The 13,115-nt window shown below is 44.0% G+C and overlaps 1 long non-coding RNA gene across 1 annotated transcript; it reads left to right on the forward strand.

Moving 5' to 3' along the window:
* Positions 1–5,698: 5,698 nt before the first annotated feature.
* On the forward strand, positions 5,699–9,218 carry LOC134155102 (uncharacterized). Its single transcript, XR_009961429.1, has 2 exons — positions 5,699–5,858; positions 8,695–9,218. It is a non-coding gene; the product is annotated as an uncharacterized LOC134155102 (long non-coding RNA).
* The last annotated feature ends 3,897 nt before the right edge of the window (positions 9,219–13,115 follow it).

The following is a 13,115-nucleotide window of genomic DNA, read 5'->3' on the forward strand; positions in this document are numbered from 1 at the left end:
AAGTACTTGTCCTCCTTTTGTAGCTCTCCATCAGCTGTGGTGTAGCAGCAGTACTGTGGTGGCTGGAATAGTCTTAGCCTTTTGTAGGTGGAGTGGTGTGACAAGGGTTAATGTGCTCAAAAGCTCCTCTGTGTCGTCCCCCCCTCCAATCCCAGATGATTTAACATGAGAGATTACCTCTGACTGCTAGTGTTGCTCCATCTATACAACACCTTGCAGCACACAAAACTGCCTGCAGCATTCTGCTTGCTCAGAAAGCAGAACTCCCAGAAGCTTTCCCCTCCTGGGCTGTGGAAGGAAGCAGGATAAGGCTGGGTATGAGGAATAAGGAGTTGTGGGTCTGCTCTTGTCCCTGGTTCCCTATGGCAAAGAGCTCGGGACAGGGGGATCCCAGTGGTGCAATGAAGAGCAGGAAGATGAGAGAGGGGTGGCCAGCAGGGAAGCACTCAGTGTCATGGGCATCAGTCCCTGGACCTCAGCTGAGGATTTTTTCCACAGATATTTATTGGTGTAAGTACAAGATAGTCCTGACTGGGTAAGACACAACCTAAAACCTTGCTGAGGAGGAGCAGTAGTAGAAGCAAGGGTGGAGCCCAGGCCTCTGAAATCCCATGCCTGTGCTTCAGTCCTCGAGGCTGGCTTCGCATCTGTAGAAGGGACTTCAGTGGTGTGCTGAGGTGACTGGGGAGGCTAGGCTCATTGCCTTATGAGCCATGGTTCCTGATGCGGCAAGTGAGTTACATCTGACAGGCTTCATCACGCTGGGTCCTTTCTGTTGTTTAAGTTGGCAAATGGCAGGCTTTGCCTTTCACCTGACATGGCCCTTATATTTGAGACTCAGTGTAGGGGAGAGATCTACTTTAAGGACAGAAAACTGTGTTTTACTGTTTTATAACTTGGGTTCTGTTTATAGCCCTTTCTTGTTCTGTTCAACTTAGTGAAACACATTTTCACTCAGTAAATAATGTAACTGTTCCCTCCAGTGGAACTGCGATGATTCACACTGTCTTGGGTTTGATTCCACTAACCTTAACTCCTCAGTGTAATTAATTAGCACCATTGCCCTCTCATACCCAAGTTTCACATCTTTGAGACTACTGCAATGGCTTTATGTAACCTGGGATGAAATCCACCCTGATAAAACTTCAAGGGTAACCTGCTTCTGTCGGGGATGGAGGTGCTCCTTTGATCCTCATGATTTGTCAAGCATGATTTTCATATGACTCAGACTGAGTGCATAAGGTTATGAATAGCAACAGTGGGTACCTGACATCTCTTTGCTTTAGGAGCCCTGATGCACCTGGCAGTTTAGTGTGGTGCTCAGGCTTTAGCACTGTTACTCCAGTGAGAACCCCTCGGGAGGGTTGTGGTGATGGTTCTCTGGCTGAGCAGCACTGGAAACAGCTAGGTGGAAGGCAGTTTGGAAACAGCCTCACTACCTGCATCTTTCCCTTTGGTGTAACATTTTGCTGCTGTGGGTAAATGGCAAGGATTTCTTGATGGGTTATACCAAAATGTGAACATTTACTCTGCAACAATCATAATAAGATCGCTGGAGCTAACAGAAGGTAATGGGGAAATAATATTTTCTAGATGCAGCTTGAGCAGCAGCTCAGCTGCATTGATCAGTTCACTTTTATTGAATGTCCTGAGTCACTAGGCAGGAAGAGATATGAAAGAAAAAGAAAGTGAATTGACATTATGGCAATGGATACTTTATTGCCCCATCATCTGGTTCCTGCATTCACCTCAAGCTCTAGTTATTTATTACACAACCCTTTAACTACAAGCTCTCTCTTGCCACATCCTAGCATGATGGCTTTGTTGTATAGTGAGGATGTACAGTGATTCCTTCTGTAGCTGTTGCAGTGGCTTTGGCCAAGGACTCATACTATGGCCTTCTCACCCCCGAAAAGACTAGAGTGAGCCAGGGAGAGGTAATGAGCCACAGTAAATTGAGCCCATGATGCACTACAGAGCTCTTCTCTGAACATCCTCCCTTCACTGAGGAAGGCAGAAGTGGTATGGTGATGGATTTCATGGAATGGGACACCTGAGAGCAACAGCTATTCAAGTATAGAGGTGTTCTTTATGGAGAGATTATGTTTTTGTTTAAGCTTGCTTGGATGCCAAGATGACAGCTGTGTAGAGATTGTGTGGACAAATGAAGTGAGAGCTAATGCTCAGCAAGGGGGGAGCAGGCTTCCCAGGGGGTATGGATTTGCAGTACAACAGAAAATCAGATTTCAGAGATCAGCCATGCTGAAAAGTTATTGACTGAAGATAAAATGCAAGTACTTACCTGCTCATCTTCTACAGTGCTTTATTGCTTGCTTTTGTTTGGTTTTGCATTAAGTAAAGGGATCTTTGTCTTCTCTCTCAGGCAGGGCTACCCTTGCAGGCCCACAGAGCTCATCATTCATTATAGGAAAGGCTGAGTTATGAAGGAGAAAGCAAGGCTTTATTTTCTGAGCACACCAACAAACAAAATTTTTCATTACTTGATCATATCTGCCATGGACTGGTGTGACCCCCTTCACCCACTGAGGAGTTTTTGCCTCATTTCCCGTTAGCTGGTGAGAGAAGAAATGAGGACAAGGAAGTGACATGACCAAGTGCTGTCAGCTGCGCTGTCCCTGGCAATGTAGGGGGAATTGTCTGGTCCCTGACCCCCACAGTCCTGACCATGGATGAGTGCTGTAAAGGGAGCTCTGTGGGTGCAGGCCGTTCTGTGCCGTGTAGATCCTAAAGTCACTGTGGTTTAATGCCTCTCTGCAACCTATGTGGTCCCAGCTCAACTCTTTGCGATGAATGTCTCCTTTCCAAACACTCCTGAGGTTGAATGGGCACGGAAACTGAGGTTGTCTTTATTGGAAACAGTAGGTGAATGCATTGGACTAAGGCTGTCTTGTACCCCTGTTGTGAGGACAGGGGTTGCTTGCTCATGCTTTCAGCAGGCACCTTCCACTGCCAATGAATTTTGTCTGTAAAATACTGCAGAAATGCAGGCTGGCTGTCACTTCCTACAGGCTGTGAGATCTGTAAACAAAGGCAAAGATGCGGGCACAGGTGTTCAGGTGGCTTCAAGCTGCTCCCTGCCTATTCCAAGGCCTCTGGGTGAGAAGCAAGCCAAAAAGAGGGCAGAAATCCAGAGCTGCTGAAGGAGCTAGTATAGAAATTGTGTGTCTGCATGTGCGCACTTATCTCTCTGTATGCCTGTTTCCCTGGATTTGTCCTTCTCTGTCCGTGTTCTGAGCTGATTGACTAACCTAAAAAAAGGATTTGCCGACCAAAAATTGTAAATTATTTACCTAGAGAACGTCATTTGTCTCAGATGGATTTCCCATGAAACTGGTGACCTGTCAAGTCTGAATGCTTGGGGAACACTACCCACGGGTACCAGCAGGTAAGCTGTTGTGCACTGCTGGTGAAAGGAGGGTAAGAGTAGAGTAAAACAATAGGTAAAAGGGTGTATGTTGTGCTTTATAAGTGATTCTCTCACTATTATATTTCCTGATCTTTTTTAATAATTTGTTTATTTAGCATACGTACAATATATATAGGAATTCTTAGGGAAACAATATGGAGTTATAAGAATCTGCCTAGAGTAATTGTGGAGAACTTGAACCTATAAGAAAATCCAGCATGTTGGACAGACCTCTGTCTGCCAGAAGTGTATGGCACGCATGGTTACACGTCTCGAAAATACGGCTGCTCCTGGTAATGCACTAGCATGTACTGTACAAGGGATTTGTAATTCCCAAAATGCCTTGGACAGCAAGATCTGCTGGTAGCATTCCCATCTGAGAGATGTCAAAGTGATGGCTGAGACTAATATCAGCAGCATCCTGCCTTTGGTGACAAAGCTGAGGTGTGGCTTTATGTCTTTATGTCTTTCTTCCAGACCTGGGCTACTTTGCTCTCCTTCATTGGGGACCAAAAATGTGTGCATAGAGACTGTATCACAGGGCAGAGTCTTGCTTTGTGCAGGGAGTGATGCTTCTATGGTTGTGTCTGGACTGTGAGACCTCTCACGTCAGAGTTGCTTTGCAGTAAGAGCTATAAAGTGTTCTGATCATCCTGGATGTGCTCATCTGGAAAAGGCAAGGTCCTGCCTACATTTCCTTAAATCCCACCAGAGCTGAAAGGAAAATTGAGTCATGACTCTGTCCTCTTGAAGCTAAAGGAAGGCTCCTGCTCCCCAGATAATTGTGGATCAGGTACTTCTCTGTTCTTTCCCTGCAGTCAGAGCTTCCATCTGCTTTCCATAAACAGAAAGTACCAACCATTTCAGAAAATCCTATCCCCACTCCGCACAGCCAGGGTCATGCAGGACTCATTAAAGAAAGTAAATAAAGGATGTGGGCAAGCCTGGCAGCGACAGCTTTCTTATGGTGCCAGCAGGCCCTCTGCCAGGTAAAGCCAAACTCCCATCAAGAGCTTCTCAGAGCACCTTTGGGACGTGTACAGAAGAATTCTGTGGCGAGATGAAATATTTAAAACCGCTTTGGGTTGAAGCGAGGTGGGAAAGCAGCAGCCTCTTTAATCTGCGCACAGTTTAAGACTGCATGTGAATCATTGATGAGGAGGGCAGAGTGTTTCTAAAGCTCTGGCAGGTCATTAAACCTGGTGATGGACTCATTAAACATGGAGCTGCGTGGAAAGCCCTGGACAAAAGTGCTGGGATATTTCACACACGTTGCCCTGTGGAGCGCCAGCACAGTTACCTGTGACCTTCAGGGAATCATTGCAGTATTTATTAATAAGGTAAACATCTTAGGCCAATGGATCGTGTTGCACAGAGGAAATGTGTGAAAGAAGCTTTTTGATGTGTGAGGTAAAAGCACAAGATACAATAGCTGGAATTGAGGACTTGGGGTGTTTGTAAGCAGTCTGATTGTATTGCACATGGGGGTTGAGTAAATCACCTCTGTCTGCTAAGTCTTTTAACTAGGACAGGGAAAGCAGGGGAGCGTTGCAGTGTTAGTGTTCCCAGGCTTCAGTAGAAGAGAGGTAGAAAATGCCACTTTGCCAAGTGGTGTTCTCAAACCCATGTGTGTTCACAGCTTCTGCTGGCCTCGGTGCCTGTGGCATAGTGCTGTTTGACCTCTACCGTACCTGCCGTTCTGTGCCTTAGGCTTTTTCTGACCCACCTGCAAAGATCATATGTGCTGTTCAATGGATTGGATAATTTTCCAGTCATTGCAATGACAAATGTGATGTCAGGTGATCCTTTCAACTGGTTTAAATTTTGTTCTCTTCTGAGAGAATTCCATTTTTCATTAAAACTGCACAGTAAAACTGCTGAAGTGCTGGCCATAGACCTGAGTAAACCTGGCTTTATTACTAACAGCCCCTGTGCTTCATCTCTAATTATTAATTACACAGGCCTAGATACTTGGATGGTGTAAACTGACATTACCCTCTTGGCTTCAAATAGGTTTACAGGATTTGAACAATATCCCCTCATTGTCTTACATTTACATAGCTGTCTTCCAAAGCACTGTGCAAATGTCAAGTGGAGTGGATGATATCTGCCTTCCTCAGGGGGCTGGGCATTGTCCCTCAGCTTGCAAGAAAGAGGCAAATGCCCTTTTCTGTAGAAAGGCTACAGCTGTCTGCCTTTGCTTCCCTGGCCCTCAGGAGAGAGTGGAATCAGCTGCAAAGGAAAAGATCCTTCATATTTGCAATGTGGAGGAGGAGCAAGGGGTTAATAATGTGGAGGATGCTTCTGGGCTTGAGAGCTCACAGTTCCTCTTCCCTCTGCCTCCTGGTTGAGGTGAGAACAAAAGGAGCTGGAGGCAACTCAGAGGAAGGGCTTGTCTGGTGTAGCAGAGATATGAGTGTTTCGTGCTCAGGTAAGTCTATGCATTGCTTGAAGCCATAGGTGGTGGTGAAATAGCTTCATCCCCCTTGCTGGGCATGGTAGCTGTAACTTGATGTTTATGCTTTCTACTTAAAACTTTTGTTGGGACAGCTTACTTCTAAAATGCAATTACTTCTGGCAAAGCAAAGAGCTGATTCCTACTTACTGTTGTTCAGGAATCCAGAAGAGGAAGTAAAGAAGACTTAAATATAAAATTCACCTTCTGTTGTACACAAAGGTATCAAAGATGCTCTGGTTTTGTCCTCAAGTAAACAGTAATTGAGTTGTTCCTTTGGGTTTTTTTTTTTGGTTTATTGCTTGAAACAAATAAGCTCTTTCTTGAATGAGCCATTTCCAGAAATCTTGTAAGCAGTGTGCTCAGTGGAGTTGGGGAGGTGGGAAAAGGGGTGGGAATGCACAATTGGGAACAGGGAGTGCAGTGGAAAAGAACAAATGAATTCTGATGCTGTAAGTGAAGATTAAGAAATGAAGAGAGTGCAGATTCAGCTGGCAGTCATTGCATGAACAGCTTGGGTATTTCAATAATCAGTTTAAAGTTGAATTTATCAGGCATGCAAAAGCTCAGCTCTTCAAGGTGTGTGGTTGTAGCTCAAAGCCATTGAAAGTCAAGAGAGATTATGATGGTGTGGTGTAAAAATGCATTAATGAGATCTCATCCATCCATCGAAGGAAGAGGCAGAACTGGTGTAGTCATGAACAGATTTCATGAACAGAAACAATCAGCTCATGATGCTGAAGTTCTGTTAAACTAGGAACAGAGGAGGAGGAAGCTCAATTGCTACTTAAGGCTGAACCACCTCTGAACTTTCCAGTGGCACTCCAGTCCTGTTTTCTTTTCCCATCCAGCTGAACAAAATGGCCTGCAGTGGACAGACACAGCAGCATGAGCCCATTCTCCTGCTCATTCTTGCCCATATGTGCTCTGACTGGTGCATACCACTCCTTCTGAAGTCAATGGGGCTGCGGAGAATACCCTGTGTAGCTGTGTTTTGCTAGCCAGACCTTCATCAGGTCTAAATCTGCACAAGATTCTTGCTTCAGCAGGGTTGGAGTAATTTGTAAGTGTGTTTTGCAGTACTTCTACTTGGGTAAGTCAGCAGGCAATTGGCTTGTGAAGAACTGCCTCCTCTAGGAATCTCTGCCTGGGGATACTCAGCATCGTGCTGTGCTCTCTGTGGTACTCCTGCCTGTAATTACAGGTGCCAACTCTATTTGATGCTGTGCTAAGGTATTACTCTTTATATCCCATTCAAGCAAGAATATCTTGTAAGAACTGTTTATTTCATTTTGGGGCTCTGTGTTGGATGATTCCTCTCTTATCTTCAGTCCCTCTGATTTCCAGCCCTCAGATTGGAAGGGACTCTGTCTCCACTGATTTCTCCAGCATGTAGCCAGTCTTTGGCTGTGCTTTTTGGCATTTAGCAAAGGGCAGCCCAGGCCCTGAGTGCCATCGGCTGTCCCACAAGTGATTAAATGCAGCTGCTCTTTACTTCAGCACATGGGGAGGTTGAGATTTCTCACAGAGACAGGAATGGTGCTTTGATATCCAAACTTCTGCTGTGGCTGGTTGAAGTACTGATGTCAATATGGAACATGCTTTCCTGAATGTATTTTTTTTTCTGTGCTCGTGCTTGTTTTTTCTCTGTATCAGAGGTTATCCCGATCCTTCTGCTTGGCAGGCACAGGTGTGTTCAAAGCACAAGTCTTGCCAACAGAAGAGTGAATAACCATCCAATCTCTCATCCAGTGGAGAAGAAAAATGTCTGTGTTTATCTTTTCCCTTCTGGAAGGAATTTGGTGTACTTGACATCATTCTGTAGTCTGCTGTGTCTTTATTTCTTTCCACATATCAATGTGCCAGTTTGAGCTTTTCAAGTACAGCGGGACAACAAAACATAGGGACAAGTGGGAGGAAAGTAAATGGAGAAAAAAAATTCAAAAAAAAAAAAAAGCTACTGCTTTTCCATAAATCTAAAAGGGCTGGGAATTGTGTTTGGAAAGGTTGAAAATGCTGAATATAGTTTACAAAGCTAGAAGCCAAGGATCCATGTCCATGTGCAGAATGTGTGCTGAGGAATGCCCTACAAAGCAGGCCACAAAAGATTGCTGAGAGCAGTAACATAAAATGAAGAAAAGGAGAACCTTTAGGCTGGAAAGAATTGAAATTGCCCCGGTGAGAGATCTTCAACGAGCTGTGGGTAATTTCTTCAAGGGAAACGATAGACACTCTGTTGGGGTTGTTTAAAAAGTAAACTGGATACAACCAGAAATATGCTCCAAGGACTAATCTTCTGTCATCAGAAGTTTAATTGGATCAACTTGATGGATTAATGACCTAACTCTTCCTTTAGTTTCTTTCCATCTCATGGCTACTGTTTTGTGAGCAGCAGGTTCTAGTCATTAGGAATAAGACTAGGTGAAAGGAGTAGTGTTTCTCTTTGACCATGAGAAAGCTTTGGTGTTGTAGGAGATATAATGGGTGTGGGACTCAAAATGCCAAACTGAAACTTGTTCTCTGCTTTCCCTATAAGGCCTCGAGTTGTTTCTGTCTCTCAGGTTATTATCCTGAGACCTGGCCCAAAGCAAGCTATTCTTACAAAGATATGGTAATTCATTGTCACTCCTACATCTATTGTCTGGGTTGTGCCAACCTACTCTTTCTGCATGTATGTTTGGGGCTTTTTCAAGGCACAGATAGACATGGTTTTCACATCAGATCTCATGGGTTTGGGCTATCTGGTGATGCAAAGCAGGCAGGAAGCTTTGTGATATAATACTTCCTTCCTCATGTATTTTTTATCTATCAGGCTTCCTGGGCTGCTTAAGTTCACAGATGTCCTACCTAGGAGTCAAGCACATGATCATGGAAAAAGGAAGGGCAGAATGGCTGTGTTTTGGTATTCTTTGTGCCTGGAATATACTTCCCACGCATTGGAGAAAACTTGAGGATGCTGAAGATACTCAAGAGATCAGAACCTGTCCAGCGCTGAAAGAACATCAAAGTGGCTAGAGGTAAAAGCAGCAAGACGTAAAGCTGGGTCTTGCACCTATCTCATTTCCTCCCTGTGATAATGGAGGACATCCTTGACTGTTAACCCTTCTCTTTGCCTCTCTCTGTACTGTTTGGGGTATATGGGTCATCATTACATCTACTGTGCTGCTATGCTGAGGACTTCAAGTGCTGAGAAAACTGTCTCCCTGTAGTTTCCTTGCCATCCCTTTCCCTTTGTACACCTGCTGGTAAACAGCCTGGCAATAGACGAACCTTTAAATACATTAGACATGCATTTGCATTTGAAGAAGGAAACAAAATATGCATGACTCATCCTAATTCAGATTCGAAGACTGTCTTCACATTACCTTCCCGCAATCAAAACTTGACTTTTTAAAACAATTTTAATCACTGTAGGTTGATGTGTTTTGGTGGGTTTGTTCAGGTTTATATGGTGGAGTTCTCAGGGCATTCAGTGAAAACTTGCTCAGTTGATAGAGGTGATCTCTGGATTTCATGATTTCTTTTCAAAGTCTGTAGATCTGGTCCCTGTGAACTGAGCATCTTCAGTCCCTCTAACCTTGTGTGGGGTTACATAGGTTGAGCCTTGGCTGGAGTTGGTCCCAATATTTTCTGTGTTATTTTCAAAGTCAACCTTAGTCTTATTTTCAAAGGTTCCTCTTCTCAAACTGCTTGTGTGTTCACTTGGAGATTCTTAGCAGATTGCATTTAACTTGGCCAGGGCAACTTCGGCAAATGCCACTGGAGGCTGTAGCTCCTATGACCCCCCTTATGTTTTACCTTTCATTATTTCACTGCTTACACATTCTGCTCGCTATTACCCAGTTGCAAAATTACCAGAAGGAAATAGCAGTGGAGTAGGACCACTGATATTCTGTCTATAGTTCAGGCTAACTGCCAGTTCATTGGCATATAGAGCACAAATATTATGCTGAAAAGAGATCTGGGCAGACTGCATCCCTACCTTATTCAGTGCAACACAAGATTTATGCATGCATGGCAAGGGATGTGATTGCCCACATGAAGATTAGTGAAGGTCTTGGAGTCTGTTAAGGGGAGTGGGGATTTTAGCCAGTGAAGAGCAGTGATGTAAGGAGATGAAATTGATGGAGTGATGTATTAATACTGGAAGATGAGAAAAATAACAATGTCCTGGAAAAAAATATTAATGACTAGAGTCACTTAGAGGGTAATGGTACAAAGTCCTGGCTGTGAGTGGCAGTCCTAGTTTTTATCTCCAAGTAACTGGAAGGGAAATTGAGGAAACAAGTCCAGGTGAGGAATGGAAAAAGTTACTTTAATAACTCTTGAAAGGCTGTGAAATTCCAGTTATTCAGTGTCCATATGCAGTCCTTTCTCCAGCTGCTAAAACAAGAAAAGAAATAGGAAGGCTTTCAACAGGTATTTGCTGGCAATTAGAAGGGAAATATCCACTGTGCTGTGGCTGTTTCCCTTGGCCACTTCCACTTAATGAATACCCTGACAATAGCAGTTCTGCTATTGAGCTAAAGCAAATTCTGCACCATGCCGGTTAGTTATGTGTGCCCTGCAGACAGAACAAAGGTGCTAATGCATGATTTATGTATCAAACCAGCACAGCAACATTAACTAGCTAAGCTGCACAATGTGCCAGCTGAATAGGACTGCATCTCCACAGGCTAAAGTGCTGCTCACCTTGACCCAGCAGCTTTACTGAGCTGTTCCCTGCCTTTGGAGGTGAAAGCATCCTCTGTGCTGCTGCTGTGATGCTTGAGCACAGGGAGGAAAGCTCTCTGTGCTCAGGTGCTGAGCAGCATCTAGGATGTCACATTAGTAATCAGGGGTGTTGCCAAGCTGAATGTACCTGCTGAACTGGGGGATGAAGGGAGATAACAGAAAGGGTCTCTCTAAGCAGGTTTATTGATTTCAGTTCATCAATGATGTGAATATGTCAATTTTGGGGTTAATATTTTCTTTTGGACCCTCATAGGAGATTTGTGGCTGTTTCCTGGATTCTGTTAAGGCCTGACTGAAGAGGAAAGGGGGCAGGTAAAGAGTCTAAATCAGAACTGTAAGCCTAGGGGAAGAGGGACAGTTTGGCTTGAAGTCAGATCACTTTCCTTCTCCTGGCTTTTGTACTTTGGTTCTTTCAGCAGTGGCTAAAGGTTGATAATGTATGCTGGAACTCAACTCTGTTCTGAGCTTGTCTACAGCTCCTGGGTCTGTGTGCAGGTGCTGCCTCTTGGAAATGCTTCTGCTAGTTATAGGCTGTGTCTGCAACCTCTGTAGGTTTGTGTTGTAGGAGTAATAGTACATGAAATGAAAGTAAATGGTACGAGTACCGTATGGATAACAGCTATTTATTAATAATACCTATCCTCTGGCTGCCATTTGACAAAACAAAACAGCTGGACTGGTGTATAAAAAAGACTTCTAGGATTGGAGACATTCAACTGCTCTGTGAGTTTTTTTTTTTTGTAGAAGGCACATTACCTGCAAGGGTATGCCATTTTCCACAGATCCTTACCTCTTACAACTTTATTTCTATTGTTGTTTCACAGTGTGAGGCTTAAGAAAGCCATGTTGTAGCCAGCAGGTGACTTCATCTTCCTGGAAAGGTGTGGTAACAGGATGAAAGTCAGAATGATTTTCTTTATTGATTTGATGTAACGTCTGTTCAGCAGAGAGCACAGTTAAATGCAAATATATATCTCTTCCTGGCTGTGTGGTCCTACCACCCCTTAGCATGGGTGATAGCAGGAATACCAATCCCAGCTGTCAGGGTGCTTCCTCTTTTGAATCTGTGCCATTGTGCCATGTTTTAAGAAGTGTGAAGGGTGTTTAGTGTCTCTGGTATTGTGTTGGATCAGTTGGGAATCACAGCTTTGGGAAATTAGTTCACCTGTAAGTGGAGACATTGCAGCAGAAGGAAATAGCTGCATACCTCTTCTTGTGGTATGAGGATGTTCTGTGCTGTGCTTGCTCACCACCTGGGGTTAAGTGGGAGACTCATCCCCAGCTGAGCTGAAATGGGGTAGCATTGCTCAGAACTTTGTGATCCAGCACATCTTCTTGCTATTGGTGTTGGGATGTAACATTCTGAAGCTCCTCAGCTGTATTTTCTAAAACCCTCACGGTGTCTGTCCATGCAAAAATGCTGTGGTGTGTTTGGAACTGGCATGGGGCTTTTAATGATCTTAAGTGTGTTTATTAAAACAAAAAAAAAAGGCCATATTGAAAATCAATTTTCTCCTTGCGGGTCTTGAGCAATTTTGTAAGATATAATAAGATGAGCAATCTGGTTCTGGCAGTGAAAAGAACAGATGCCAAGCTATAATTTCCCTTACCAGAAAATGCTGTGGAGTCACTTTGTGTTGCAGAAAGAATGTGTTATTAGTAGAGGACAGCTATAACTTAGAGTCCTGAGAGCACAGGCTTCATCTGGTCTGTGCCATATGGAAGACAGTAGGCAGGGACACATCCTGGTCAGCCAGGAGGGAGATGACAAGATTTTGGAGCATAAGAGATTGTCAGTACCTGGACTGAGCAGCAAAAACTGTTGGGTAACACATCCCACAACACCAAGGGGTCAAGTTTCTGACCGTAGGAACTCTTGCTTCTATTTTCTTGCAGGACCAGCCTCCTTGGAAGATGGCAGAGCAAAACTGGCATTGTCCATTTAGACAGAGCTGGTAGCTGTGGGACCTTGACCCATGTCCTTTGCATATTTCTCAGCTGACCCTATTCAAGGAATTAGCCAAAAATTAAAAAAAAAGACATTATCTCTTAAAGGTGCTGGATTTTGTGAGTGTGAATGTATTTTTTCTCTTATCTCTAGAAATATCCTGCATCTGTCACCAGCCCCTCTATGTCAAGGTTAGACACCAGCCGGCTTCTGGAGCAATACAACATTCCTGCCACTTGTTCTGCAAATACAGATGTGCATCCCTTAAAGCAGGTGCTGGCTGGTGCAGAGTCACAGGGCAAATTCACACATGAATTTACTGTGTTTTTATGTCCCTGGGCAAGCAAGCCTTAAGTCATCAGAACAGTCTTCAGCTTGTTTCCTATTCTGGCCGGCTCTCTTGTCTCCTTATTAAAATGGCATTAAGTATCTGGTCACAACTAACCTTTTTTTTTTTACTGGAGGTTGCGACAGAGATAATACTGCATTCCTGGCATCATTGGACTTGTTCTCCATTTGCTTTGCTTTGCTTTCCTCTTACTTTTAATGTA

Source organism: Pezoporus occidentalis, unplaced genomic scaffold (genome assembly GCF_034315485.1).
Source record: "Pezoporus occidentalis ecotype Australia unplaced genomic scaffold, CSIRO_AGI_Poc_V1 ctg73, whole genome shotgun sequence".
In the NCBI taxonomy this organism is placed as follows: Eukaryota; Metazoa; Chordata; class Aves; order Psittaciformes; family Psittacidae; genus Pezoporus; species Pezoporus occidentalis.